The following is a 27,466-nucleotide window of genomic DNA, read 5'->3' on the forward strand; positions in this document are numbered from 1 at the left end:
TTATCTCTAACTTTCTCTTGCTACCTTCGGTGTTTGCTGTTTTTAGTAGATTAGATTCGTTTTACACCACCTCAACACAAAGGATTCTCTATGTTAGTAGATTGTTTCTTGTATCTTTGGTTCCATGGATTGATAAACCTTGGGGGAATAATCTAAGGGAAAAGCTACACGATCCCGTGCGCTTGCGGTATATAAATTGGGGCGCTAAGGAGCGTCAACAAGCTTTTCTGGCACCGTTGCCGGGGAACCATCGATTTAAGATCCAATCTTACTTGCATTTGTAAATATTTCTTTTTCTTGATTTTTATTTTTGTCCTTTTTAGATCTCTTATTTTTTTTGTGCTAACTAAAAAAAATGGATCTATTCCACAAAAATCAATCTAATCTAGAGTTTGCTTTATTTTGCTTTATTTTTCTTTTATATTTTAGATCTTGTATATTCATCTTTTAGATCTCGTATATATATTTTCTTTTCACTAACCCCTAACAGGAGATGGACGGGAGCCTCTCCAACAAACCCGAAAATTTTGTGGATGATCCAGAAAAAATTTACAGGCAAAGGAGACGAGAAGCAAGATCAAGGAAGCTTGAACAAGTAGATCCAAAAGAAGAAGTCGCCGGTTCATTGTCTTCACCTCAAGCGACTCCACCAACAAGTCCAAAGGAGGCGCCACTTCACCGAGGGATGGCGCTACCAGAGCAGGAGCGTACGATCGGAGAGCTATGCACTCCGGACATTCGGGACTTGCCGATGCAAAATCTCAACAACATCGGAGTTCCATTCGAGATCAAGACTTCAATCATAAGGATGGTGCAAAACTTGCCCTTCACTGGAAAAGAAGACACTAATCTACATCTTCAAGCGCTCCTCCAACTATGCCACACCTTCGACATGCAAGGGATGACTCAAGATCAAATGAGAGCGAGGCTCTTTCCATTCTCCCTACTTGGGAGAGCGCTGCAATGGTTTTATTCTCTACCGGCACACACGGTGCAAAATTGGGAGTCCTTGATGAAGGAGTTCATGACGGAGTTCTACTCACCAGGCAAGACCCAAATTTTGCGCAACAAGATTGCTACATTCGCGCAAGCCCCGACGGAGACTATTGCGGAAGCCTATGAGCGCTTCAACGACTACATCCACGCAGTACCTCATCACAAGTTCTCAAGGGAAGATGTGGTCCAGAAGTTCTATCAAGGCCTCACTACTGCATCAAGAGGGATTATTGACGCATCAGCAGGAGGATTGATCATTGAGCTCACGCCGACTCAAGTTTTCAAGCTATTCAAGAAGGTGGCGGACAATGACGCATGGGCATCATCGGGGCGCCTACAACCACTCCAATCTGTGGGCGCCGCGAAAAGTGTATTACAAGTGGAACGTGAAGAAGTGCTAGAAGGGAAGATCGAATCGCTCATGATAAGGTTGGAGAAGATGGAAGTCCAAAAGAGAGAAGCCCAAGCTATTGATTTGAAGGAGGCCGAAGCAAGGTCTACATGTGAAGAATGTGGAGAGTATGGCCATGTCCAAAAGAATTGCCCGGAGGAAGCCAAGATGCTCGACTACATGAAGAAGGGAGAATGGATCCTGCAACCCAACTTCTGCTACGGGCAAGGTAGACCTCAATTTAATGCAAGCTCTTCCATTCAAAACTCGGTGCCTCTTCATATACAATTGAAGGAGTTCATGGAGGAGCAAGGCAAGATCAACAAGGACACCGTCACCAAGTTCAAGGCTATGGACAAGATCTTGGAGAACATTGATAGAAAGGTGACAGAGGTCGGGAGCTCTAACCTTCAAGTACTCAACATGATGAAGATGCTAGAAACGCAAGTAGCCTAGCTCGCCGGACGCTTATCTGCCAACGAAGGAAAATTGCCCGGGCAACCTCAAGGTCCGGAGATGGCAAAGGCAATTCAAACTCGCTCGGGAAAGGAGACCGAAGAACCCGAACATGCGGCAGGAGCAAGGAAGCCTAAGCCAAGAGTTGAAGTGGAGACCGTCATCAAGGAGAAGTGTAACACCCGGTTTATAAAAGGACATAAACCGAGCAGTCATATACGTGCCAGGATCAAGTCACACGTATATACAACAGAATGAACAGTATATCATAGCACATATCACGTAAAAAGATATAATAAGGCAAATACGAATGGTATTTATTACATTAATGACAAAATGTCTGATACAGCGGAAGCGAAGTACAAATACGACTAAAACTCTCTGAAGCTGAGCAGGGCGCCACAGGGACGTCGACTGGGAGACGAACACCTAGAAGTCCTCGTAGTCCTGGTAGCGCTGGACGAACTCCCTCATGTCGGCAGGAACTGAGCAGCAGTAGCGTAGCCAAGAGGAAAAAGTAGAGAAGAGGCAAGAGTGAGTACACAACTTGTACTCAACAAGTATAACACAAACTATGAGGCTCTAAGGTTGGCTGACTCAACTGCATTAGCTTTTAAGTGTTGGCAAAATTTTATTAAAACTATTTACTACAAGTTGATGAATTACCATTAACCCAGTTACATAGTAATTAGTCAAATTTAATCATGATACTACTGAGAACCAAACCAAAACCAAGCCACCAAGGTAACCCCGAGAGGCACCCCCTCGTCGGAAGGAGCTAACCCCACCAATCAAAAGGAGGATCTGGGCCGCTCATAACCGTGAGCACGGCAAGTATACCAGTTTTACACTCTGCAGAGGTTGCACATCTTTACCCACAAGTTGTGAGCTACGCTAGGGGTTCATCACACTTCCTTAGGTGAGATGACTAGCGACTCACTACAAGGCCGTTACAAAGAATCTCGTTGGTAAGGCGTAACCGCGAGAGATAGGTCAGCGACGATGGGGCCCACCTCCGGGGGAACAAGCACAGGAGCGCAATCCAAGCACAGACCAAGCCAGAGGAGCAGGGACCATTGAAGCTTACTACTCTTGCCCCGCAGGTAAGTTACTCCAAACCAAAAAGACCTAATTAGTAAGCCAAGTCTATCCCATTCTAGCCTTGTGGTAGCGCTGTTGTCCCAGGTTGTCGCTCTATGAACCGGTCCTTATGGAGAGTGGCCAACCAAGCACTAAGCACCGTGCTGGCCCCCTAAACCATGTTTCTACAAAAACCATCTTTTAACGAGACGTGAGCCACTCATCCACACAGAGGGCCACTCTCAGAATTAAGTTCAAGTAAACCATTAATCAAATTAATTAAAAAGGACCAGAGTGTGTTATAGCGCTGCAACCTAGCACAACTAACCAAAATACAACCCAAAGGATATATAAATGATATAAAGTGGCTAGGACAGTCCTTATAGGCATACAGAATTAAATGCAGTATGAAATTGTATTTAAAGATGATAGGTTGTTCATATTATACTTGCCTTCCTCGTACTGCTCCTGCTGCTGCTCAAAATTCTCCGAAGATGGCTGCTCCGGGTACTGGTACTGGTACTGGGGCTCCTCAGATGGATCAACGTCTACTCACGAACACATGGCCAAAACAATGCACAATAATAAGCATACAAGCAAACACTAATAAAAATTAAGAAACAGTACATAAAAACATAAAAACAACACACTAAACTAGTCTAAAACTATTCTACGCATTACAACGATCGCGTGGATATAAAGAACGCCTAAATCGGAGCTAAAACGCATTTTCTAGGCTAAAACAAGGTTCAGGGGCTAAACTGCAAGAAATCTAAGGTTCCAGGGGTTTTTCTGCTAAAACCGAGGGCCTAAACATAATTAAACTAAAACTCTAGGGTCTAACTCGCAAAATTACTAGGCTAGGACGGCGGGTTCAAATTTGAAGGAGCTCAGGGGGTTCTGTGAAAAGAACAGGACCAAACTCTAATTATTTTTGGATAGGATCGGACCGCGGGTTGAATCCAGTAAAACCCAGGGGCTCTTTATGAAGTTTGCCAGGCTGAAGGGGTACGCTACGATATGGGCCCTTGGATCCGGATCTGACGGCCTGGGGCGAAGGGGTAAGTTGATCTAATCTAGTGCGTTCAATCAAGATCGGGCGGCCCAGGATCATCGCGGCCAACGGCGGCGGTGGGGTTCGCCAGTGTCTCTGTTCCGCGGCGGGAGATCGCCGGAGTAGGCGAACCCGGCGTTCCAGGGGGCTTCTAGGGACGGGGTTTGACCGTGGAACATCCTTGTCGCATGGGTAATCCACTGGAGTGGATAACGCGGGGCTGCAGGGGGCGGAGAGGGGCATTCGGCGGTGGGGCGGCTCGGTGGTGGGCGGACTTCGCTGGCGAGCGGCGTTCCGATGCTTCCAGGGACTACGGACTACAACGTCTAGGGCCAACAGGACCGGGGAAGGCTGCAGGTGCTCACCGGGGGCTTGAGTCGACCGAAGAAACGTTGCAGGGCGACGGCGTCTGAGTCCGGCGGTGGCGCACCGGTGAAGCTCGCGGAGGAAGGTCGAGCTGGGGTCGGAGTGGATCGCAACGGGCCCGGGGAAGCTCCAGGCGGTCCTGTGCAAAGGATACGGGGATAAGGGGGGGCTCTGGGTCGCCGGCGGCGAAGAATTAGGGCGGCAGCGGTTACCTGCAGCGGCGCAGAGATCCCCTGGCAGCGGAGCAGAGCGGGGCGCTCGGCGTGCTAGGGTTTGGGAGGCTAGGGCGTGGATGATGGAGTACGGGGGAGGCCGGGGCCTACTTATAGGGCGGTGGCCAACCTAGGCATGCGCGCCGGGATGGGAGGCCGGCGAGATCGCGCCGGGGATCGCGGGCGGGCGTTGCTGGAGGAGGAGGACGGCCCTGATGCGTGGGGTCGGCCTGTCAGTGGGGCGACGCGCGCGAGCGGTGGGGCGCGTCATGCTGAGGGAAAAACGGGCGAGGGGAGGTTGGCCTACGGGGGGCTGGCCTGCGGGCTGAAGTGCGGTTGGCTGGGCCAAGGGAGAGAGGGAGCAGGCCGGGCCGGTGCGTGATGAGAACGGGCCGAGGTGGTGAAGTTCAGGCCGCGCGGGGAGAAGGGTTAAGAGGAAGGGTTGGGCTGGTTCTGGGTTTGGTTGGACCGGGTTTCTGGGCCGGTTTGGGCTTCCTGGGTTGGATTGGCTTTGGTGTTTTCCTTTTCCTTTCTAATGCTTCTCCTATTTTTTTCCTATTTCCAATTCTAACTCAAACGATGTTGAATTCAAATTTAGATTTGAATCCAACACAAGCATTCAAACAAACAGAAGAAATGCCCCAGCATGAATGCAACACAAATTTTTTTTAAACTTAGACAAATTTTTAATTACTTGTGAAACAAAATTAAATTAAATGCAAGGCTAAACACAGTAAACCTTAGGAAATTAAATAAAGCCATTTAAATTTATTAATAAATGCTGAAATTTAAATTAGGGTGTTACAAGAAGGCACCTACTCCTACGCCAGAGATAGTCACTGAAGAGCTGGAGTTTGAAATAGATGATATAGACACCAAGATTCTACCGCCAAGGCCACGATACCGCAAAGGTAAACATGAAGATGAGCAATTCAACAAATTTGTTGACATGGTATGCAGGTTGAGCTACATGCCGCTCTTGGACGCTCTACAAGTTCCAACATATTCTCGCTACTTCAAAGACATCATGGGAAACAAGCGCAAGATACCGCAAAGCACCGTCAAGCTAACCGAGGAGTGTAAAGTGGCGATCGCTAATGAAGCTCTCTTGAGAAGAAGAGGGACCCCGGATGCCCTACCATCCCGTGTTCCATTGGATCTCTTATGTTCGAAAGAGCACTTTGTGATCTCGGCGCAAGTGTGAGCGTCATGCCAAAGAACGTGTTCGAGAAGCTAAGCTTACCGGAGCCGGAACCCACCGCCATGTGCCTAGAGTTAGCGGACAATTCCGTTCGCTATCCTTTGGGAATCGCCGAAGACGTGCCCGTGAAGATTGGAGAACACTTAGTCCCCGTTGACTTTGTGATTCTCGATATGGGAGAAGGGAGCAAGGTGCCTCTCATACTTGGGAGGCCTTTCCTCAAGACCGCAAGGGCGAACATCGACGTTGGCAAGGGGGAGATCAAGTTCGACATCAATGGCACCACAAGCGAGTTCAAGTTTCGTCCACGCATCGAGGTATGCAACATGATCAATGTCAAATATGTTCCGCCTCACCGCCATGTCACAGAGGAGAAGCTGAAGAAAGAAGAGGAGCCGAACAAGAAGGAAGCGAAGAAGGAGAAAGAAGTCGTCGCGTCCATCGCGACAAAGAAGATCGCTGCACCCATCAAGATAGAAGCTAGAAGCACGCCTGTGAAGACCAAAAAGATGACTAACCTGGAAGACAAACCTGCACCAAGGATTGTGCGGAAGTGGGTACCCAAGACTGCAATGCCATCACCGAGCGTTGGTCCGAAGTGAAGAAGAAGAAAGTCTAGCTATAGACTATAAACGAAGCACTTTACGGGAGGCAACCCATTCGTCGAGTCAAGAATAAAGCTGCCGGGAGTTCAACCCATTCGTCGAGTCAAGAATAAGCTGCCGGGAGGACAACCCGCGAGAGATTTGGGTAAGTGTGTCGAGAATTTTGCTACGCAAGGACATGATAAACTTTTGAACAATTGGTCGTTCGGTCAAACAATTCGATTTGGATTTTATTCGCTCGGTCATTTCGATGTTGTTTCTTATTTTAAACCAATGACATGAGCCATCCTATGATTTATTTGCCTCTTTTTGAGAAAGCCACATCCAAAATTCCATACCTATTTTTGGTGATCGTCCTCTCCATGACGGCCGGACCAAGTTGAGATAAAAGACACGAGTAAAGCCGCGCTATGTTTATATTATTTAAATTTTTGATGCGTAGGTTAGCTCAAACATAGAGAGAATTTTCAGTTTCATTATCATAGGATTAGAATTTTCCTAACTTTAATTGTTCCCTTTTTCAAAAATTTCTCTCTCATTTTGGCAAAAATTAGAACCTAAACCCAAGACCCACGGTTGAATTCGAGATTGATCGCTATCAATTCATGAAAGTGAACGGTTCCGGTGCAACCAAAATTAATGTAGTCAGAAAATATTTTTTGACTTACAAATGTAAATATGTTTTGATTCCCCTCTGATTATTCATTTATGCTCATTGCATCCTTTGAGTTAATTCTGAAATTTTGAAGTCAGAGGAGGATTCAACATCTAAGCATGATTTGGAGAGGGTTTATGTGCTTGATTAACATCTATTGATCAAAGTGAGTTCACGGGAAGGAATTGTGCTCTCTACCTACCACCACATGCAAATGATCCAAGGAAGGGAGCAGCCATGCATGGGAAGGACATGAGATTTTCAACAAAGATGGCACCATGTGATGAATGATGAAGTATGGGATAAAGTGAATGACACAAAGTGAAGAAATAATGTTGCAAGTGGACAACAAAGACAAGGAAGGAGTGGTGCACGGGTTTTGGATGGTGCAAAGCACAAAAGATGTACTGGACAGAGGCAAGGAGTTGCACCAGAAAAAGATGAAGTGAAGGAGGGACAGGAACACCCTAGGCCGGCCGGCCCCATGGCCCTAGGCCGGCCTGACCTCTTTTTAAGCCCCCTAGTGCTCCCCTTTCACAAGTATGCTCCTCACTCAATTCCTTGTTCGTGTTCTTCAAGTTCTTCACCCAGAAACATAAGCTAGAGCTCTGAAAAATTCGTCCACCAAAATCAACTCCAAAAATCTCAGAAAATTCACCACAAATCCTAGTTTGCTCCACTCTTCGATATATTGTTCTCCCACCGGCAAGAAACCCCCGGTGTGTTTGTTTTTTAGTGTGTGCAGCAAAGAGTCACCATGAGTGGCCTCATGAAGTTCGTCACCGGGTGGAGAAGGACACGTTCATCAACACCCGACGCATCGGCAAGTTCTTCGCGAAGGCACTCAGTCTCCGGGTCTCCGCGGAGCATGGAGGAAGACAACCCCGCACCGAGGAGCGACATGTTGCTCCTTGGTGGGATGAGAGACCCAAGAAGCTCCTCCATGAGATTCACCGAAGGGATGCCACCTCCTCCACGGTGTTCGACAAGGTCATCCGCACCACCGCCATACAAGCCCAAGCATTCCGAATATGGGTTTACCATCTTGTCAATGGAAGAAGTAGAAAGGCTCAAGTTCATGAAGGGAAGGCTGCGAGCAAACGATGATTTTGATGATGAAGCATTGGAGAAGTTGGGATTCCATCATGACATCTACCAGCTCTTAGAGAACATTGGTTGGAAGTTATTTTCCGACAGTGTTATGGTAGACATGCAAGAAGAAGTGGCTCTGGAGATGTTCATGACACTAGAGAAAATAACAGAGGTGGTGGATGATGAAGAGGTGCCATGTCTGAAATTTTGGCTCAAGAATGAAGAAAAAGTCATCACCTATGGAGAAATAGGGAGTTTGCTCGGGTTCAAAAGCAATGCAAATGAAATGGTGGAAGTCAAAGATGGAGAGCTCGATGAGTTTTGGACGAAGATAGCAAAAGATGTCAATCGCCAAAGGAGGAATATAAGTAATGCGATTCTCCAAATATTCCACTATTGGGTGAGCAAAAGAATTCTCTGGAGGATGAGAGAATCAAAGGTCACCGACCATGAATTGAATTGGATGTATGCAACATTGGTGAAGAAGCAAGTGATTGATCCCACCTACATCATGGTTGAAAGATGGATTTGTGAAGCATCATCCGGCATGGGAGAAGTTGGTTCAGGGTGCTATCTTACACTAATAGCCCGAGCCATGAATCCGGGGTTAGCAGTGATCCAAAAATATTATGTCCCGGGAAGAGATATAGGGATTGAACATTTGAGGCAAGGCCATTATATCGGAGGGGATGAAAAGAAGGGATTCACTATTTCCAAGATGGATATTTCCCTCCCCGATCAAAGGCTTAAATTATTCGCAAGAGGAAGGACCGATTGGCGAGTTGAAAACATTGGAGCAAAAGTGAAGAAAACAAAAAGAGGAAGATTGATTGAAGGAACATCGGAGTCGGCACAACAAGAAAATTTAGAAGTAAAGCTTCCACCACCAAGTTCCGCTTATTGGAGGAATGAATTTCAAGGTGCATCAAGTGGACAAGGACACCCGCAAGGATGGACGAGTCAATGGGAAGAAAGACCAAGATCAAGCATGGGGGCATGGTATGGCGGCACCTCCACCGGTGTACCCGGCGCCCCCACCATTTAGCAACTATGGCTACCCACCCCCATCATACCAAGGAGAGATGCCCGACCCGTCATTTGGAGCACAATTTTTTGACCTCCCTCAACCGGAACAAGGAATGAGAATCATGGGTGCCTATGCAAGAAGAAATATGGAAGACATAGACGCCATCCGGAGGCACACAAGCCAACTAGAAGATGGAACCGCGGGAATTGCATATCAAATGGGACTTCTAGGCCTAGCACCACCGGAACAATTTAATGGAGGAGCATTTCAACAATATTATGACCAAGGATACAACGCAAGAGGCAATCAAGGAGAGTGATCGACGACAAGACCATGAATAAAATGCTCGCACGTGTGGTTTGAATTTTTCTATTTCTTTTCATTTATTTTCAGCATGTGTGCAAGCTTGTGTGTGCGTAGCAATTTTCTGTTTTATTTATTTCAGCATGTGTGCAATTTGCTTTCTTTTGCTTCCATCACCATGATAAATAAATGCATCACCCACGCTTTAATGATATGGTTAGTAATGATGATAGAAAGTTTGTGCCATGTTAAAATATGATGATCGTTACCGCCTTGTCTACTTTCTTGTGCTTGGTTTATGCATGTTTAAACTAATGCTCTCCCTAACATGATCTGAAAAAATAATTAAATGCCTGCTAATTCAATTGTGGAGGTTATGATAATTTAAGACCCACATATTTATATTCTTGCTCTCTTACTTAAGCTTGTCAAGAAAAATTTAATTCGGATTTAATTTTGAGCTAACCTTGTCAATGATACCTTTTGCAATTGCTCTACCCTTCTAAAAGCCTAAATGTTATATCAGGACAAACCATAGAGCAAGATTTATTTTCAGGTGAATTAATTCAAGAATTATCTTCTTTGGTACGGGACTAAGAAGCTGACCATTCTGTATTTTTGTGTACCTCTCTTTTGCTAGCCATTCTATCCATGCATTGTGAGTTTTTATACCGGGAACATCGCAAACCTCGCTGGATATCCACCCTTAACCAAAAACATCTCTTTGTGAAACACCTCCTTGACCACAACCTATATATTGAGTATATATTATTATTTCGATGGCAAAACAATGGAATCAAGAGCAAAATTCAGTAAAACATAAGCTTGGGAAGCATCAAAGAGTTCGTAGTAGAAAAATCAAAATAAGTGGAGGCCTACAAGCAGTAGGCCGGCCGGCCCAATACCCCTAGGCCGGCCTGGGCCTTTTCCTCCTCTGTTGGCTTCAATCTTTTATGAGGAGATGCCCCATTGAATTCCGAAGTTGAGTCCAGAGAATTGATACGAGTTTTGTGCACTCACTCCATCAGATTATCATCACTTCATTGCTTGAGGACAAGCAAATGTTCAAGCATGGGGGGAGGTGGAATAAGTGCATTGTGTTGCCAACGATTCTAAGGAGCAAAAATAAAGAAAAGAAAAGAAAAAAAAGAACAAAAGAAAAAAATGATGATGAAAAGCTCCTCGGTTCCGTTTGCTTCATTAAACTCCAAGTACTTTGAAGATTATTCTATACTCAATTATTCCAACCATGTGCAATCCGATAACAAGTACTTCAGTTGTGCCATGGGATCAACCGTTGCCATTTGCACATGTCCACCATCTAAAGTGTGTGTTTTATTCTCTCCCTCTCCACAAAGAAATTATTTTCCAATGGTCTTTTTGACGAGTCTCGGTAAATCCATAAGAAGTATTTCTTGTTTTGATAATATCTTGATTATAATATCTTTTGTTAGGACTAACCTTTCCAGAGCTCCAGATAAAGCCTCACACATATATATGAGAGAAAGAAAGGAGAAGGTTCTAGCAAGTTTGAGAGACAAGATGAGCTGAGAGTTTCGATGAGCAAATTGCAATGAGGTTTAAATTATTGATCTTGGTTTAGCATTATTTATGGAACTTACTTTCTTAATTCTAAGACTTGTTTAATTTTGAGAGCATGTGTTTAATAATTGTGGGGAAGCATTTAACTTGTATCTACCTTCCACATTGAAAAAGCTGGTTACAACTCGAACTATTAACTGCAAAATATTTTTGGGAGCATTGTGTTTTCTCGTGTATGATCCAGTGCAGGGATTGGACACCGAAAGGCAATACTGATTTTTATCAAAGACTTACTCGAGGACGAGCAAGGTTTAAGCATGGAGGGAATGTTGGCGCTCCTTAAGTATCCATTTTATCCCTGTTTAACTTTGATAATGGCATGAATTTAATATCAAAATCACTAACCACCCTAACCTTGGCCTGATTATTGGTCGTTTTCGCATTTGCACATATATTTTGGGGGTACTTCATTTTTGTAGGTTTTTGACCAATTTTGGAGCATGAAATGACGAGGCCCATGATCATGCAATAACACGAAGAAAGATGAAGGCCAAAAGCCCAAACAAAGGACCAAAGGCCATGATGACTAGAAGCCCGTTCATGCACATCCACCCTCCAATGAAGCCCAAAGGACAAAACCCACAAGATGAGATCTAGATACTTCGTGGCTAAGCAAAGCAAATAGAGATTTAAGGAAGGATTCTCCGTCCTATCCTTTCCCTCGAAGATAACGACGTCCAACGGGGTGCAATCGTGAAAGGTATAAACTCCAGAAGACTTGGGGAGAAAGGAGGACGCGAGGCGGCGAGAAAATGGGCCAGGCCGGCCGGCCTGGGCCATTTGAGCCGGCCGGCCTAGGCTCTTTTCAGGGAGTTTCGACCTCCCCTTTGACCTAGGGTTTCCTTAGGCTATTTAAAGACCGCTCCCCCACGCTCACGTAGAGGATCATTTGGGGAGACGACGCCAAGGAGCAGAGAAGATAGAGGGACACCTCTCGGAGAGCCGAGGGTTGTGCTATTTGTCTAGGGGCTTCCCTAGCCGATGTGAGAACCTTGCAAGGAAGACCACATCGAAGTTCTGGAGCTAGGATCATCAAGATCAAGGTAGGGCCCCGGTTGTGATCTTGTGATATATAATCATTCATGGTGAAGTTACTTGTGATTCCGAATCTTTAGCGACCATGTTCTCTCTTTCGATTTTGTTCTTTTCTTTGGGTTTGCTTCATCCTATATCTATTATCGAGATAGATCGCTTAGCATGATCTTGTAGTCATGGTGGCTAGGGGTTCATGGCGGAACTACCAAAGGGAGTTCGACTTGCTTCTGGGTGCTTTCGTCCAAAGGGGGGGCGTCGTGACAGGGCGTTTCTTTAGTAGATGGGGGTATCGAAGGATCGGATTGGAGATTTTGGGTTTAAAGATGCTTTTGATTGAGATTCACATCTATCTTGCTTCACTACATCTGGCTTGAACTACAACATATGGATGATCTAGGTGATCTAGATTGGTTATCTCTAACTTTCTCTTGCTACCTTCGGTGTTTGCTGTTTTTAGTAGATTAGATTCGTTTTACACCACCTCAACACAAAGGATTCTCTATGTTAGTAGATTGTTTCTTGTATCTTTGGTTCCGTGGATTGATAAACCTTGGGGGAATAATCTAAGGGGAAAGCTACACGATCCCATGCGCTTGCGGTATATAAATTGGGGCGCTAAGGAGCGTTAACAGAGGGCATTGGTTTTGCCCACCGGGAAATACTTCGTCAGGAATGCATTGGAGCAAGCTTCCCATGTGGTGAAGTCTTCTTTGTTAGTGTAAAACCACGTCTTCGCCTTGCCTAGCAAGGAGAATGGGAATAGTCGAAGATGAACATTATCCACCGTGGTACTTCTAGGGTGATGGTGTTGCTCACTTCCAAGAAGTTTTGAAGGTGAGCGTTGGCATCTTCTGATGCCTTGCCACAGAATGGACTCGCTTGAACCATGTTTACCAGTCCCGACTTGAGCTGAAAGCCATCATTGTGACACCCTAGGTGTCTGCACAGTAGAACTGTATTTCTTTTATGCATCATGTGCTTAAATTGCTTGCAAAAGGGTCTTATTTTAAAAATATAAGGTTAAATGTGTAAATATGAATTTATGCAAGGTCTTTTCTATAGTTTAATTTGAATAAGAGGGTAAATGTTGCTTTTGTGGAGGGTTTATTTGCAAAATTCAGTGTAATCATTACATGGTAGAAAATTTTACATTTCAGTCCAAATTTGAGGTGAATTTGCTTTGGAAAAGACAAAAGTCCATTAAAATTCAAAATCCTTCCTATGTTTTCAAAATAACTCTTTAACCTTTGGTCAAATTAATTTTTGAACAACATCAAAGTCGTAGATCTTGAAAAGTTGAACAACTTTCATGTTGGGCACTTTTTCATTTGAGCCCTAGTTTAGGAGTTATTTTTTTTACAGTAGGATCCCTGGACTTTTTAGAAATTGCAAAAAGGTCCAACATTCTTCTTCCACCTCTCTCCCTCTCTGCTTCACCTGCCGACGGAGCAGAGCGGCGCCGCCGCCGCCATGGAGGACTTCAGGCCATCTCCTGCTGCTCCACCGCCACACGCGGCACCCCTGCGACCTCCTGGCCCCCCCTTCGCGCTGAACCTCTCCTCCCCTTGCCACACCACCCAGTCGAGCTCCGCGGCCGCCACCTCGCCGCCGTCGTGGCGAGCTCGGGAGAGAACCCCAGCTCCCCATCTCTCGCACGCATCAGCACCAGCAGAACCCTCACGTCTCAATCCTCTCACTCATTCGCTAGTTCCCCACCCCGAACCCCCAGTACACCACCGCCGTCCACCCGCATGCCGGCGAGCTCGAGCTCACCGTCGCCCCGCCATTCCAGACCTCCTCCGCCCACGCAGACCCCGCCATCAACTCCGCCTCGCCCTCACGCAGCTCCCCGACTATTCCTTGTCGCCTATCGACCACCGGGGCACCCTCGCCGCCGATCCAGTACTCCGAACCGCCGCTGCTCGCCGTCGACGACCCCCTCCCGGCCGCCTCCTCCTCGACCCAGACCCATCAGCAGGTAGCGCTTGGCGCCCTGAAGCTCCACATCACCTCCACCCTCGCCGCCGATGACTAGAGCCGCCGAAATCGGCCGGTCAACCTCCCCTCCCTGCTCTGAATCCGGCCAAGGGCCTCTCTGCAAGCATCTTTTTAGTTCTAGGGGCCTAGCTGCAAGAGTTTAGTCCTTTTCCTTTTGTTTCTAGGCTGAACTTTGAAAATGTCTAGAAATTCGTAGAAAAATCTGAAAAATACAAATCCAAATGTTTTGGAATCCTTGTTACAAGGACTACAACTTTTGTTACATTTACATCTTCATTTTTGGTCTGCATTTTAATCCAAGAAAAAGAATAGATTAAATAGGCTTTAATTGTTTTAGGAGTTGTACTCCGTAACTTCATGTGGTTTTTGGCTAGAATATGTCTTGCTGTGTTACTAGTGCCTGGTAAACATTTGAACCCTTTTTGACATGTTTAACTAGGTCAATGTTTCAAGATTCATAGATCTACTGGTTTTACTAATGTATTTGTGCTGGTAGAAATATTACAGTTCTGGGTGTGAAAATTTTTCCATGCATGTATGCCACTAAAATCTTGCTGTTGGACAATTTTGGAAAATTGTAGATCTGTTTAACTATATCGTTGATTTAATGCTTGTTAAGTATGCTTTAATTATGGTAAATAGTTTCCTTGCTTATAAAAATCTGAGAAAATATGTGGAACTCTATTTTGGTCATATATTCATGTCTATAAAATTTGAGATCTAGAAACACTATAGAACTTTCTGTGCTAATTAGTTTTACCATATGTGGTTTAATTTTGTCAAAATTATTACTTCTGTTTTATGCCTAGATAAATTCTGAAAAATTTAAAAAATGTTCATAAACATATGAAGCATGTTCTGAGAAATTTTGAGCTTCATAAGTTTTTTAGTTTGTTCTGTATAATTTAATCTTTTTCTATGTGCTGTCTGAATAAATATTTTATTCTGAATAATTGTCTAAATAACTTAGTATAAAATTTACAGGATAGATTTCTCTCTGTACCTCCTGTTTGCAATAATTTTTCTGAAATTAAATGCTGCTTGTGTGCTGTGTTATTTAATTCTTAGCAAACCATGATTTGCATGCTATATGAGTTAACTAAAACTTAGTTTGTGAGGTTAATCATGTTGTTTGGTGTAGTAAGACTTGTTAAGTAACTACTCTATAAACAATTGCCCGTATGCTAAGTATGATTTCTATTTGTTAGACTACAACTTTATCGTGAAATGTAAGTGTTTGTAATATCGTTTCTTGCATCACATATAGATACGACTGTTTTATCGGACGGGACGAACGAGCTGATCCCAGATTCCGAAGAAGGTGATCAAGAAGCCCAGCTGAACGCCACTATACTGACTGAAGACGTGGACCAAAGTCCAGAAGAGCCCAAGGCTGGGCAAACCCCGGACATAAACCTAGTATTTCAAATTATGCACTTTTTATACTACTTACTTGTGCATTTACAGTTCTTAGGATTTGAATTGAAACCCTAGATGCATGATCCTAGGAACCTATGTACTGAACACTAGACTTGATTTTGAGTAATTGCTATGCTAATAGGACCGGTAAAAGTCGAGTGATTTCCTGTCACTCGCGAGCTCTATAGGAGTTGCTTGTTTACTTTCTGCAATCACTATAAGGACGACGGATGGGGTCATGTTCGATATCATGACCTTGGGTGAGACCCGTCTGTGTTGATGAAATCTGTTATGGTCGCGGTGTGTGGTAGCGGTGGATAAGTGTTTGAAAGTACTAGCCACATGCCGTAAATATGGTACGCGGTAAGCCTAGTAGCTGATCGGACCGGTGAGTGGATATACCTTTCACTCTCTCTTAGAGATAGGTTTTTATTTATGTTTATGTTGCGCAACACCATGGGTGCAGGGAGGAAGTTGGTGCCCTGTAGTCGGGGAGAGTGACCCTATCCACGAGCCGGAATGAAAAGTTAACGGTTGTTTGGGAACGACCCGACGGCGTTCCAAACGTGTGTGTTACGTTTACCTTGCAAGGTTGGAAATCCAATTCGAATCGTCCGTCTCTCGCGGATATTGAGACTGCTTGATCCATTTGCCACACAGAGTAACAAGAGTAATGTTATCTTGATCAAACTTGATGTTTGACTATAGTTCTACCATGGTTGATTAGAATTAGTTGCTTACATAGAATGGTTAATCAACTAGAATGTTGAAAGCTAAAATGTGAAAGAAGGGCCTACTCTTTATTGCTTTTAAGCAAAAGGAAAACCAGAGCCTCACAAAACTCTTCATAGTCTAGCTAAGTGGACTAAGTATATCCGTTAATGGTTAAGTCTTGCTGAGTATTAGTATACTCAGCCTTGCTGTTGATTCCTTTTTCAGGAATGAGTTTTGAGGACCAGATCGCTAGTCTGACTTGGCCCTGTTCTTTGCCCCTTGGCAGGTCCATAGAGTGGGATCCGTCTTCGGGCAGCAATGATCCTGATGAGTGATACCTTACTTGGGCTAGCTTGGTGTCTTTTTTGCGATGTGTTGTAGCCGTCGTGTTTTCTTTCCGCTGCTTAAACCTTTGAACTTCAAACTTATGTCTGGACCTGTAATATTGATTGAAATTTGTTGTAATAACTGTTTTACCTATGTTGTAAAATATATGGTTGTAATATCTCTAGACTCGCCTTCGTGCGGGGTATGCTTGTTCGATCCGAGATCCGGTGGTTGTATTAGGATGTTACCCGACAGACCAAGAATTGTTCCGTTTGAAGTGCGTTTGAGTCGGTGTTGCCTTTATGGTGATGGCCAGCACACTTGAGCCAGGATAATTTAGGTGGTTCTGCCTTTATGGTTCTCCCGCAGACAAGTACTAGTACTTGGGAAGATAAATACTTGCAGAAAGTAAATGCATGGAACATAGTGCAAAACTCAATTTATTCCCGAGAAGTTGACGGTAAAAAACGTGAGATAATGGCAATCAATAGTAGGGTGTCCTAACCAAGGACTGGAGTAACTCTTAGGACAAGTCTATTAGGATGAACCTCGCCGAGTTATCCAAGATGAAAATGTCCAAAGAATATCCAAAATCTACTCGAGCCAGTGAATAGGGTATCCTAACCAAGGACTGGAGTAACTCTTAGGACAAGTCTGTTAGGATGAACCCCGTCGGGTTACCCAAGACGAAAATGTCGTAAGAGTACTCGAGGTAGATCATAAAAACTACTCGATTGCTGCTCTAGTGCTGAGCATGGCTTTCAGAGTGATATTTATGACGGGGTATGGGTCAGATGAGCGAGAGCAAAGTAGTCGATTTATGAAGGAATCAACTTTTATTGAAGATTTGCCGAAATTACTGGGATTGAAAAATGACAGACTCTGACTCTTAAGACCTACCCTTGCCCGTTACACATGAGCAACGGTTTACATAGATGAAAAATTATTCGGAGGTAAACTAATCGATATAGTAGTCGATTAGATTATTGGTAAAGTCTCCGCCGAGAGATGTTTTGTTGATCCTGTCTCCACCGAGAGATGTTTCTCCATGATGTTGGGTGCGCGGTTTACCATGAGGAAGGGTACTTGGTGGCTTGTGCTTCTTGAAGGATGAAGACGCCTGTGGTAGAATGTGATAGTTGGAAGAAGGGCTGTAAGCCTCAATTTCCTCGCGCTCCTTTCTCCTTGAGATGATAACTGATGAGGGCATGACACCTTCGGACACGACCATTGATTATAAGGTGAGCTCGTTCCAAATAAATTTGTCATGTGGATTTGAGAATAAATTACTACCTAATGATTTAATTATTTTTAGAAACCATGGAGATGATGAGGAGGATGTTGGGGAGGAGTTTGGAGGCGTGGTGTACCAGCAAGGGCAGCCAAAGCGAGTTGGAGGCCCAATCCAAGTCGAGTTTGAGTCCGTTTCGGAGTCCAGGAGCAGTCCGCACCAAAATCAATGCCCTGGCCGCATACGGAGTCCGTTTGGATGCTCTTTATATGGATGGAAAGATAATTTCAAGGAGCTTCCAACGGCACTAGTTTGAGGACCAAATTCGTTTGGAGTCGACAAGAATTGTTGAAAAAAAGTGAACATCCAGAATCTATCAAGTTGCTGCAACACCATCTTTTGGGCTGTTGGCCCGTGTATTGTGTTGAGGTCCATGATGGACGTGGCTAGGGGGTTATTACGCCCCAACACTCATATAATCAGCAGCCACCACATTAGGGTTTAGGGTTTTGTTTAGATCTACTTTTCCGTTGAGGAACTGAGATAGATTCATTGTAACTGTGGCGACAAGTCCTTTTATTATGATCCAATGGCCCCCGTTCTTGATCTCCTCCACTGTGTCGATTAGTTCTTTGGAAAAGAGTTCTTGAACCCCTACTTTGCCTTCGCTTCATTCATATTTGCAATTTCAGATTGCACGTTTGTAAGCATCTAGGCCCTCAAGGTATGTTTCGGTGATTAATGACAACCATTATTGTGACTAATGAGTTTGTGCAGCATAATAGATCATTATCGCTCATTTGGTCATATGTAAAAAGAGGCCCCTCAATTCCGTTATTCAAAAAGGCGATCTCGGTATTCAACTCAAATATAACAAGACTAAGGATCTTTCTAGTACTAAGTGTCGTAAGGTTGAGAAGGACACTTAGGTTAGTATAGGTTTTATAGTTTTGTAGTGATCGCACTATTAAGAGGGGTTAAGGTCAAGTAACTTGAGCATGGACATGGTCATTTGAAAATGGATGCACACTATGGTCACTCAGGTTTCTAAAAGTTCAAATAAGTGGTTTTCAACTCATATCTCAAGAATATTTGGATTTCACTCAAGACTCAAATCAGAAAAGGCAAAATCAGAAAAAGTCTATACACCAGTTTAACCGACGCTTCCACTTTTCTATATGTCGGTTAAACGCAGTCAGCAGAGTCTGGACATGTTCTATACACCGGTTAAACCGATGTTGTTTGAATTAACGTCGGTGCATTAGTCCAGAGTTGGTTTTGCCAGGACATTTCAAGTTCAATACACCGGTTAAACCGACGCTATTTGAAATGAGACGTCGGTGCAATTGACCAGTGAGATGGTTTTTCTAGGGATTTCAGAAGTTGTTCTCACCGGTTAAACCGACGATGGATTTGAGTTAACGTCGGTGTAGTTGTCCAGAGACTTGGTTTTTCAGTTGATCAGTTGACAACTACACTCACCGGTTAAACCGATGATACGTCGGTTAATCTGCCCGAGTTGTAACGGCTAGTTTTCAGAATGGGCAGTTTACATTCATCAGTTAAACCGACGCTGGCTACTGGAGGATCGTCGGATTAACCGGCGCTACGCAGTTTTCTGGCAGCTTTTCTCCAACGGCTCTATTCGTGTGAGCTGCCTATATATACCCCTCCAATGGGTCATTTTGCAGTCTCTTGACACCAGGCAACATTCATACACTCATATATTGTTGAGATCCAACTTGAGCTTCACCATTCACATATTTGTTCATTCAATCATTCAAGAAGCAAGACTAAGGACTTGAGTAGAGAGAAGCTTGTGTGCATCCGTTCTTGGTGATCGGTTCTTGCTCAAGTGAAGACCCTAGCTTGTTACTCTTGGTGATTGGCAGCACCTAGGCGATCTTGGTGATTGAAGGTGTTTCTTCCGGAGCTTGCCAACGATTGTGGGAGCCCGAAGAAGGTTGTACGTGGCTTGAGCTCCACCACGCTGGGATGGTGAACGGAGACTCTTAGTGAGCGCCATCGTCTCGGTGACTTGGGAGGTGACAAGACTCTTAGTGAGTGTCACAACGTGGATTAGGGGTGTGTGCCAACACATCGACACCACGGGAAAAAATCCGGTTGTCTCTTGCCCACTCTTTACTTTCAAGCACTTACTTTCATGCAATTATTCATGTGCTTGACCTTAGAGATCATAGCTTAGCTCTACCTTGCTTTGTTTCTTATCTAGTTGTATCTTCATAAGCTTGTGAAGTTTGCTTAGCTAGCTGGTTGGTGAATTGAGCCTTACTAGTATTGCATAGGTGAAGGTTACTTTACTTTGTTTTAGAAATTTGAAAAAGGCCTAATTCACCCCCCTCTTGGTCCATCGATCCTTACAATTGGTATCAGAGCCTCGTTGCTCATTTGGATCGTTAGGCTTCACCGCCTAGAGCTATGGCCAAGATGGGTGGTTCGCCGTCTCACTTCGAGGGCAAGAACTTTGCGTATTGGAAAGTTCGCATGGCCGCATACCTTGATGCGATTGCCCCCGAAGTGTGGTTGGCAACTAAGACCGGGTTCACCGGAACTCCCACCACGGAACAATTAAAATGGAATGCAAAGGCTAGAAATGCAATTTTCGAAGCCATTAGTGAGGAAGTCTTTGCTAGAGTAAATGACATGGACTTAGCAAGTGATATTTGGAAAGAACTAATTGAAATTCATGAAGGCTCTACAAAAGTTTGTGAGCAAAAGTATCACTTGTTTAGAGCTAAATATGATTCCTTTAAGATGCTAGCTCATGAAAATTGCAATGATATGTATTCTCGCTTGAATGTCATTGTCAAGGACATTAATGCGCTTGAAGTTTCTAAAATTGATAGTGGCTCCATCAACCGCAAGATTCTCATGCTCCTACCAAAGCCCAAATACAACATCATAAATGCGATGCTTCAAAAGGAGAATCTTGATACAATGGAAGTGGGAGAGCTTGTGGGTGAAATCCATGCTCATGAAATGGGGATCCTTGGTATGTCCGAAGAGTCAACTACAAGCAAAACAATTGCTCTCAAAACCAAGGCCAACAAGCACTGCAAGCTCAAGATGGTCAAGCAAGAATCAAGCTCAAGCAATGAAGAAGAAGATCATCATGAAAGCTCATCCGATGAAGAAAATGATGGAGAACTTGCTCTCATGATGAGAAAGTTCACACACTTGAATGACAAAATCAACAAGAAGGGTTTCAACTTTGACCCTAAAAGAAGAATGTTCCGGCCATGTGGAGATGTCAAGAACAAAAATTGTTACAATTGTGGAGAAAAATGTAACATTGCTCCAAATTGCCCCAAGCCGGACAAAAGAAAGAAGGACAACAAGAGCAAGCATCGATGATGATGAAGATGAGAAGAAGAACAAAAACAAGAAACTTGGGAAGAAGAAGAGCCATGACAAGAAGACCAAGCTCTTCCCAAAGAAAAAGGGCAACACCAAGAGAAGCTTCTTGGTAGAAAAACAAGAATGGGTGACCGATGTCTCATCAAGCGAAGAGTCAAGTGATGAGGAAGAAGATATCATCACCATCACCCTTACCAATGAAGAATCATCGCTATCTTCACCTCCCATGTGCCTCATGGCAAAAGGTAAAACAAAGGTATGTGAGGTGGATAGTTACAATGATAGTGATGAAGAGCTTGACCCTTATGAATTCACTAACCTCATTAATGAGTATACATCCGTTATCAAGAGGGAAAAGGGCAAAGTCAAGATTCTTGAGAGCACTCATGCCAAGTTAGAGCTTGCCCACTCCGATTTGCTTGGCAAGTACAATGACTTGCTCAAATAGCACAATGAGTCACTTGTACTTGCTAAGCAAGTTGAAGAGGGCCACAAAAAGCTTAAACAAGAGCATAGGGAGTTGGCTCACAAATATCAAGAACTTGAATTTGCCTATGAAGCAATTGACCCAAGTCTTGAGAACTTTATCAATGAAACTATTGAAAAGGTCAATGCTTCTACTTCATGTGATGACCTACTCATTAATGCAAATGCCACTAATATTGTGCGCGAGCTTGCTCCTTCTAGGGAAAAGGAATTGATGGATCAAGTGGCAAGCCTCAAGAGTAGTGTGCAGAAGCTCTCAAGAGGAGAATATACATCCACAAGGAAATTCTCTTCAACAATGCTCGTGACTATGGCAAGAGAGGTCTTGGTTCATTTCCGGAGCCAAATCAAGGCACTACTCCTTCTCCGGAGATCAAGACTAGCTTCATCAAAGAAGTTGGTTCATATTGCCAACATTGCCAAGTCACCGGGCACCACACTAGGGAGTGCACCTTACCATCACGCCCTCTTCCCACTTTACCAAAGAATTACTCTTCAATGTTTCAAAATAACCATTTTCTCTTGAGTAAAGTGAAGGGCAAGGTGAAGGCCAAATTCATTGGCAAAATCGCTAAGGAGTCAAAGAAGAAGCTCCCAAGCAACTTTGGGTCCCAAAAGCTCTTGTCACACATGTGCAAGGCCCAAAGCTTGTTTGGGTTCTTAAAACTCAAAAGTGAATTCTCATGTGTGTAGGTGAACTATAAAGCCGGTGGAAAACATTTGGTACTTGATAGCGGTTGCTCTCAACACATGACCGGCAATGATAGCATGTTCACCTCTCTTGAAGACCCCGGCGATCATGAACATGTCACCTATGGTGATAACTCAAGGGGGAAAGTCTTAGGTTTGGGTAGAATAGCAATCTCAAAAGATTTATCTATTTCTAATGTCTTGTTTGTAGAAGCACTTAGTTTTAATCTCATTTCTATTGCTCAATTATGTGATCTTGGACTAACGTGTACCTTTGACAAGAATGGTGTTGTAGTAACTCTTGAAGAAGACAAGTCAATGGTATTCACGGGGTTTAGGCATGGCAACATTTACTTGGTGGATTTCTCTTCAAAGCAAACAAGCTCCATGACATGCCTCTTCACCAAGTCGTCTCTTGGGTGGCTTTGGCATAGAAGAATTGCTCATATTGGCATGAGCAACCTCAAGAAAGCCCACAAGAGAGGGATGATCACCGGGCTTGAAGGATGTCACATTTGACAAGAACAAGCTATGTAAAGCATGTCAAGCCGGGAAGCAAGTTGCAACACATCATCCCATCAAGACGATGTTGTCTACCTCCAAGCCACTCGAGCTACTACACATGGATCTCTTTGGTCCAACTACATACAAGAGCATTGGTGGTAACCTCTATTGCCTAGTAATCGTTGATGATTTTTCACGTTACACTTGGGTCATGTTTCTAGGCGATAAGGGTGAAACTTCGGAAGTCTTCAAGACATTTGCAAGAAGAGCTCAAAGGGAGTACAACTCCCCAATTGTGAAGATCCAGAGTGACAACGGCATCGAGTTCAAAAATATGAAGATTGAAGAATGGTGCGATGAAGAGGGCATCAAGCATGAATTCTCCGCCACCTACATGCCTCAACAAAATGGAGTGGTGGAAAGAAAGAACAAGACACTCATCACTCTAGCAAGATCAATGTTGGATGATTATGGCACGTCCGAGAAGTTTTGGGCGGAAGCAATCAACACGGCGTGTCATGCATCCAACCGAGTGTATCCCCACCGACTCCTCAAGAAAACTCCATATGAGCTCATCACTAGGAAGAAACCAAATATATCATACTTTCGAGTCTTTGGTTGCAAATGCTTCATCTATAAGAAAAAAAGGCTCGGTAAGTTTGAGAGTAGATGTGATGAAGGTTTCTTTCTTGGTTATGCATCAAACTCCAAAGCATATAGAGTATTCAATCAAACCTCCGGGTTAGTTGAAGAAACATGTGATGTGGAGTTTGATGAATCTAATGGCTCCCAAGAGGAGGTTGTTGGCTATGACAATGTAGGTGATGAGGAGATTGATGAAGCTTTGAAGAAGATGTCCATTGGGGATATCAAGCCGGAAGAGGTGCATGAAGGCAATGATCAAGGGGGAGGACCTTCCTCATCTACACCAAACACCTCCACGGCACCCCAAGTGGATGAAGATCAAGAAAAAAATGATCCACAACCTCAAGAAGATGTGCCAACACCAACACCCCAAGTCCAAGAACAAGAAGAGCAAAATGTTCCACCACAAGCACAAGTCACCCATGATCCACCCCAACAAGCATCCACGCAAGTACCGCTAGTGAAGCATGGTCGCATCTCCAAGGATCATCCAATTGGTCAAATCATTGGTATTCCTTCCAAGGGAGTAAGAACTCGCTCTAAGCATGCTTCATTTTGCGAATATTACTCGTTTGTTTCTTGTATTGAACCCACTAGCATAGAGGAAGCACTTGAGGACTCGGATTGGGTGATTGCCATGCAAGAAGAATTGAACAACTTCACCCGCAATGAAGTTTGGGTCCTCGAAGCTCCTCCAAAAGACAAGAACATCATTGGCACTAAGTGGGTCTTTCAGAACAAGCAAGATGAACATAGGGTGGTGATACGCAACAAAACAAGACTTGTGGCAAAAGGGTTTTCTCAAGTCGAAGGTTTGGATTTTGGTGAAACTTTTGCTCCGGTCGCAAGACTTGAAGCTATCCGCATCCTTCTTGCTTACTCTTCACATCACAATATCAAGTTATATCAAATGGATGTGAAAAGTGCATTCTTATATGGCGTAATTAACGAACTTGTTTATGTTGAGCAACCTCCCGGGTTTGAAGATCCGAGGAATCCTAACCATGTTTATAGGTTGCACAAGGCACTCTATGGGCTCAAACAAGCTCCAAGGGCTTGGTATGAGAGGCTTCGTGACTTCCTAATCATGCAAGGCTTCAAGATTAGGAGGGTGGACACCACATTGTTCACAAAAGACGTCAACGGGGATCTTTTCATTTGTCAAATTTATGTTGACGATATTATCTTTGGCTCAACTAATGATTCACTAAGCCATGAGTTTGCTACCATGATGTCTTAGGAATTCGAGATGTCCATGATTGGCGAATTGACCTTATTCCTTGGTTTTCAAGTCAAACAATTGAAGGAAGGGACATTCATCCATCAAGAAAAGTATACTAAAGATATCTTGAAGAAGTTCAAGATGGATGAGTGCAAGCCAATCAAGACACCCATGGCAATCAATGGGTATCTCGACTTGGATGTGGATGGTAAATTGGTTGATCAATCCCTCTATCATTCTATGATAGGGTCTTTGCTTTACCTTACCGCATCTAAGCCCGATATAATGTTTAGTGTGTGCTTATGTGCCCGCTTTCAAGCAAACCGAAAGGAATCACACCTCTCGGCTGTGAATAGGATCCTTCGGTATCTCAAGCACACCCCTAGCATAGGCTTGTGGTACCCCAAAGGCGCTAGCTTAGATCTCTTGAGATACTCGGATTCGGATTTTGCCGGAAGCCGGGTGGATCGCAAGAGTATCTCCGGGGGTTGCCACTTGCTTGGGCGTTCTCTAGTTTCTTGGTCGAGTAAGAAGCAAAATTACGTGGCTTTGTCCACCGCGGAAGTGGAATATATAGCGGCCGGTGCATGTTGTGCCCAAATCCTATATATGAAGCAAACCCTTTTGGACTTTGGTCTGAAACTAGATAGGATCCCACTCCTTTGTGACAATGAAAGTGCCGTAAAAATTGCCAAAAATCCGGTTCAACACTCTCGCACAAAGCACATTGATATTCGCCATCACTTCTTGCGTGATCACGAAGCTAAGGGAGACATATCTCTTCAAGGTGTGAGATCCGAGGAGCAATTGGCGGATATTTTCACAAAACCATTAGATGAGAGTACTTTTGTTAGGCTAAGGAATGAGCTTAATGTGCTAGATGTGGCAAACGTCATGTAAGTTGCCATGTCATATAGATAAATGCATACATATAGGACACTTGTCTAACCATGGTAAGATAGTGATGAGCAAGGGTTTAGCTAGAGGTGGTGGTCCACTTGTTTTCCTCTAGGCTTGTAGAAAGGCTCATCATGAAGAAGCTTCCCGTGGGTTCAAACTTGACAAGTAGATCTTAATTTCTTGTTATGCATTTCTTGTCATATAGATGTGCACTTCATGTTTACTCATCTTTCGCATGTGGTTGTAGCTTGCACCATCATTGCATGCGTAAGGGTCACAAAGGAGATCACTTGATGAAAATGAGACTTGTTTCATATACAAGATCTTAATTCATGAAAAGTGAAAAGAGCAAAGTGTTAGGTGCGTTATTGCCGAGTGAGTCATGTCATGATGAATTTGAAGCTCTCTATCTTCAATATTCCTATGACAAGGCTCATACATTTTATTTGGCGCTTTGTCTCGCTTTGCGGCTTTTCCTTGTGTTCGAAAAGAAATTTTTTTAAGCTAGTGTATTATCCTAAATATTTTGAGGGGTAAAGTCGCCTATGCAAGTCCATTAACTTGAGTTTATTTGAATTTTATAAGTTCATTGGACTTAGCATAGAAGAGTGAGCTGAGAGAAGGGTTTTTGGGTTCACCGGTTAAACCGACGTTTAATGGATCTATACCCATCGGTTTAACCGGCGTTACTAAGTTGTGTCTCAGCTCAGTCAGTTTCAGACGTTCAACCGGCGTATGCAAAAGTCAGGACATCGGATCAACCGGTGAATGTAATGAAGTTCTATCCCAGCAATCAACCGGTGATACCACCGTTCAACCGGCGAGTTCAAAATGCATTACGTCGGATCAACCGGCGCTCAGATGATTTTCTGCTGGAGTCTCGGGTGAACTGCACCGATGCAATCAACCGGCATCCATACCCTAAGCGTCGGATCGACCGGTGTTAAAGGAAAGCGCGGGACCCACCTGTCATATATGTGTCTTTTGCCCGCCGCCGTTTTCTCTTCCTCTGTTTCGCCCGCGTCTCTCCCAACTCGAGCCGCCGCCATCGCCGATTCACGTCGCCACCGCCGCATACTCCCTGCGCCGCCGCCCGTGCACGCCGTCATCAGCGCTCCATGCGCCGTGCGCCTTCCACGCCGCTGACCCGCAGCCGCCGCCGCTCTCACTCTGCGCCACTGCTGCTCGCACGCCTCCCGCGAGCACCCAAGTCGCCTGTGCACCACCGCCGTCCGCGTCACCTGTGCGCCGCCGCCACCGAGTGCCTTCGCATCCCTGCCACGCACTCAGCGCCATCCACGCAGCAGCACTCCCACGTCACAAGCCGCAGCACACGCTCGCTCAATGCCCGCCCAGTGTTCGACAGTTTGCTTGAACGAGATGGGTCGCGAGAAGAGGAAGGGAAAGGAAGTTGTGGTCGAGAAGCCGGTCCGCAAGCGGACCCGCGCAGAGAGAGAGGCCGAGAGGGCCGAGTTGGTGGCCAAGGCCACCGAGGAGCAGGCGTCAGGCCGTGCTCGCCCGTTCGTGATCAGAGAGCAGCCAGCCAGGGGCAGGGGCAAAGGTCGAGGTATGGGCCGAGTCAGAGGTGCCAGGGCCACCAGAGCCACAACTGAGACAGCAGCAGGGTCAAATCACTCAGATACAGCTGCAGAGTCAGATGCAGATTCTGAGGCAGAGCAGTCTGAGCAGTCTCAGGGGCAGAGCACTCAGGGGTCACCGACTCCATGATGGTTTGGCCGCACTCGGCAGACGTCCCCACCAGGAGACTCTTCGCCAGCGACCGAGCGTCGCACTAGACCGAGGACGCGAGGTCACCAGCCACAGGAGCCTCGCAGGTCCGCAGCAGCAGCAGCAGCAGCAGCCCGTAGAGCCGAGGC

Source organism: Panicum virgatum, chromosome 5N (assembly GCF_016808335.1).
Source record: "Panicum virgatum strain AP13 chromosome 5N, P.virgatum_v5, whole genome shotgun sequence".
Classification (NCBI taxonomy): domain Eukaryota; kingdom Viridiplantae; phylum Streptophyta; class Magnoliopsida; order Poales; family Poaceae; genus Panicum; species Panicum virgatum.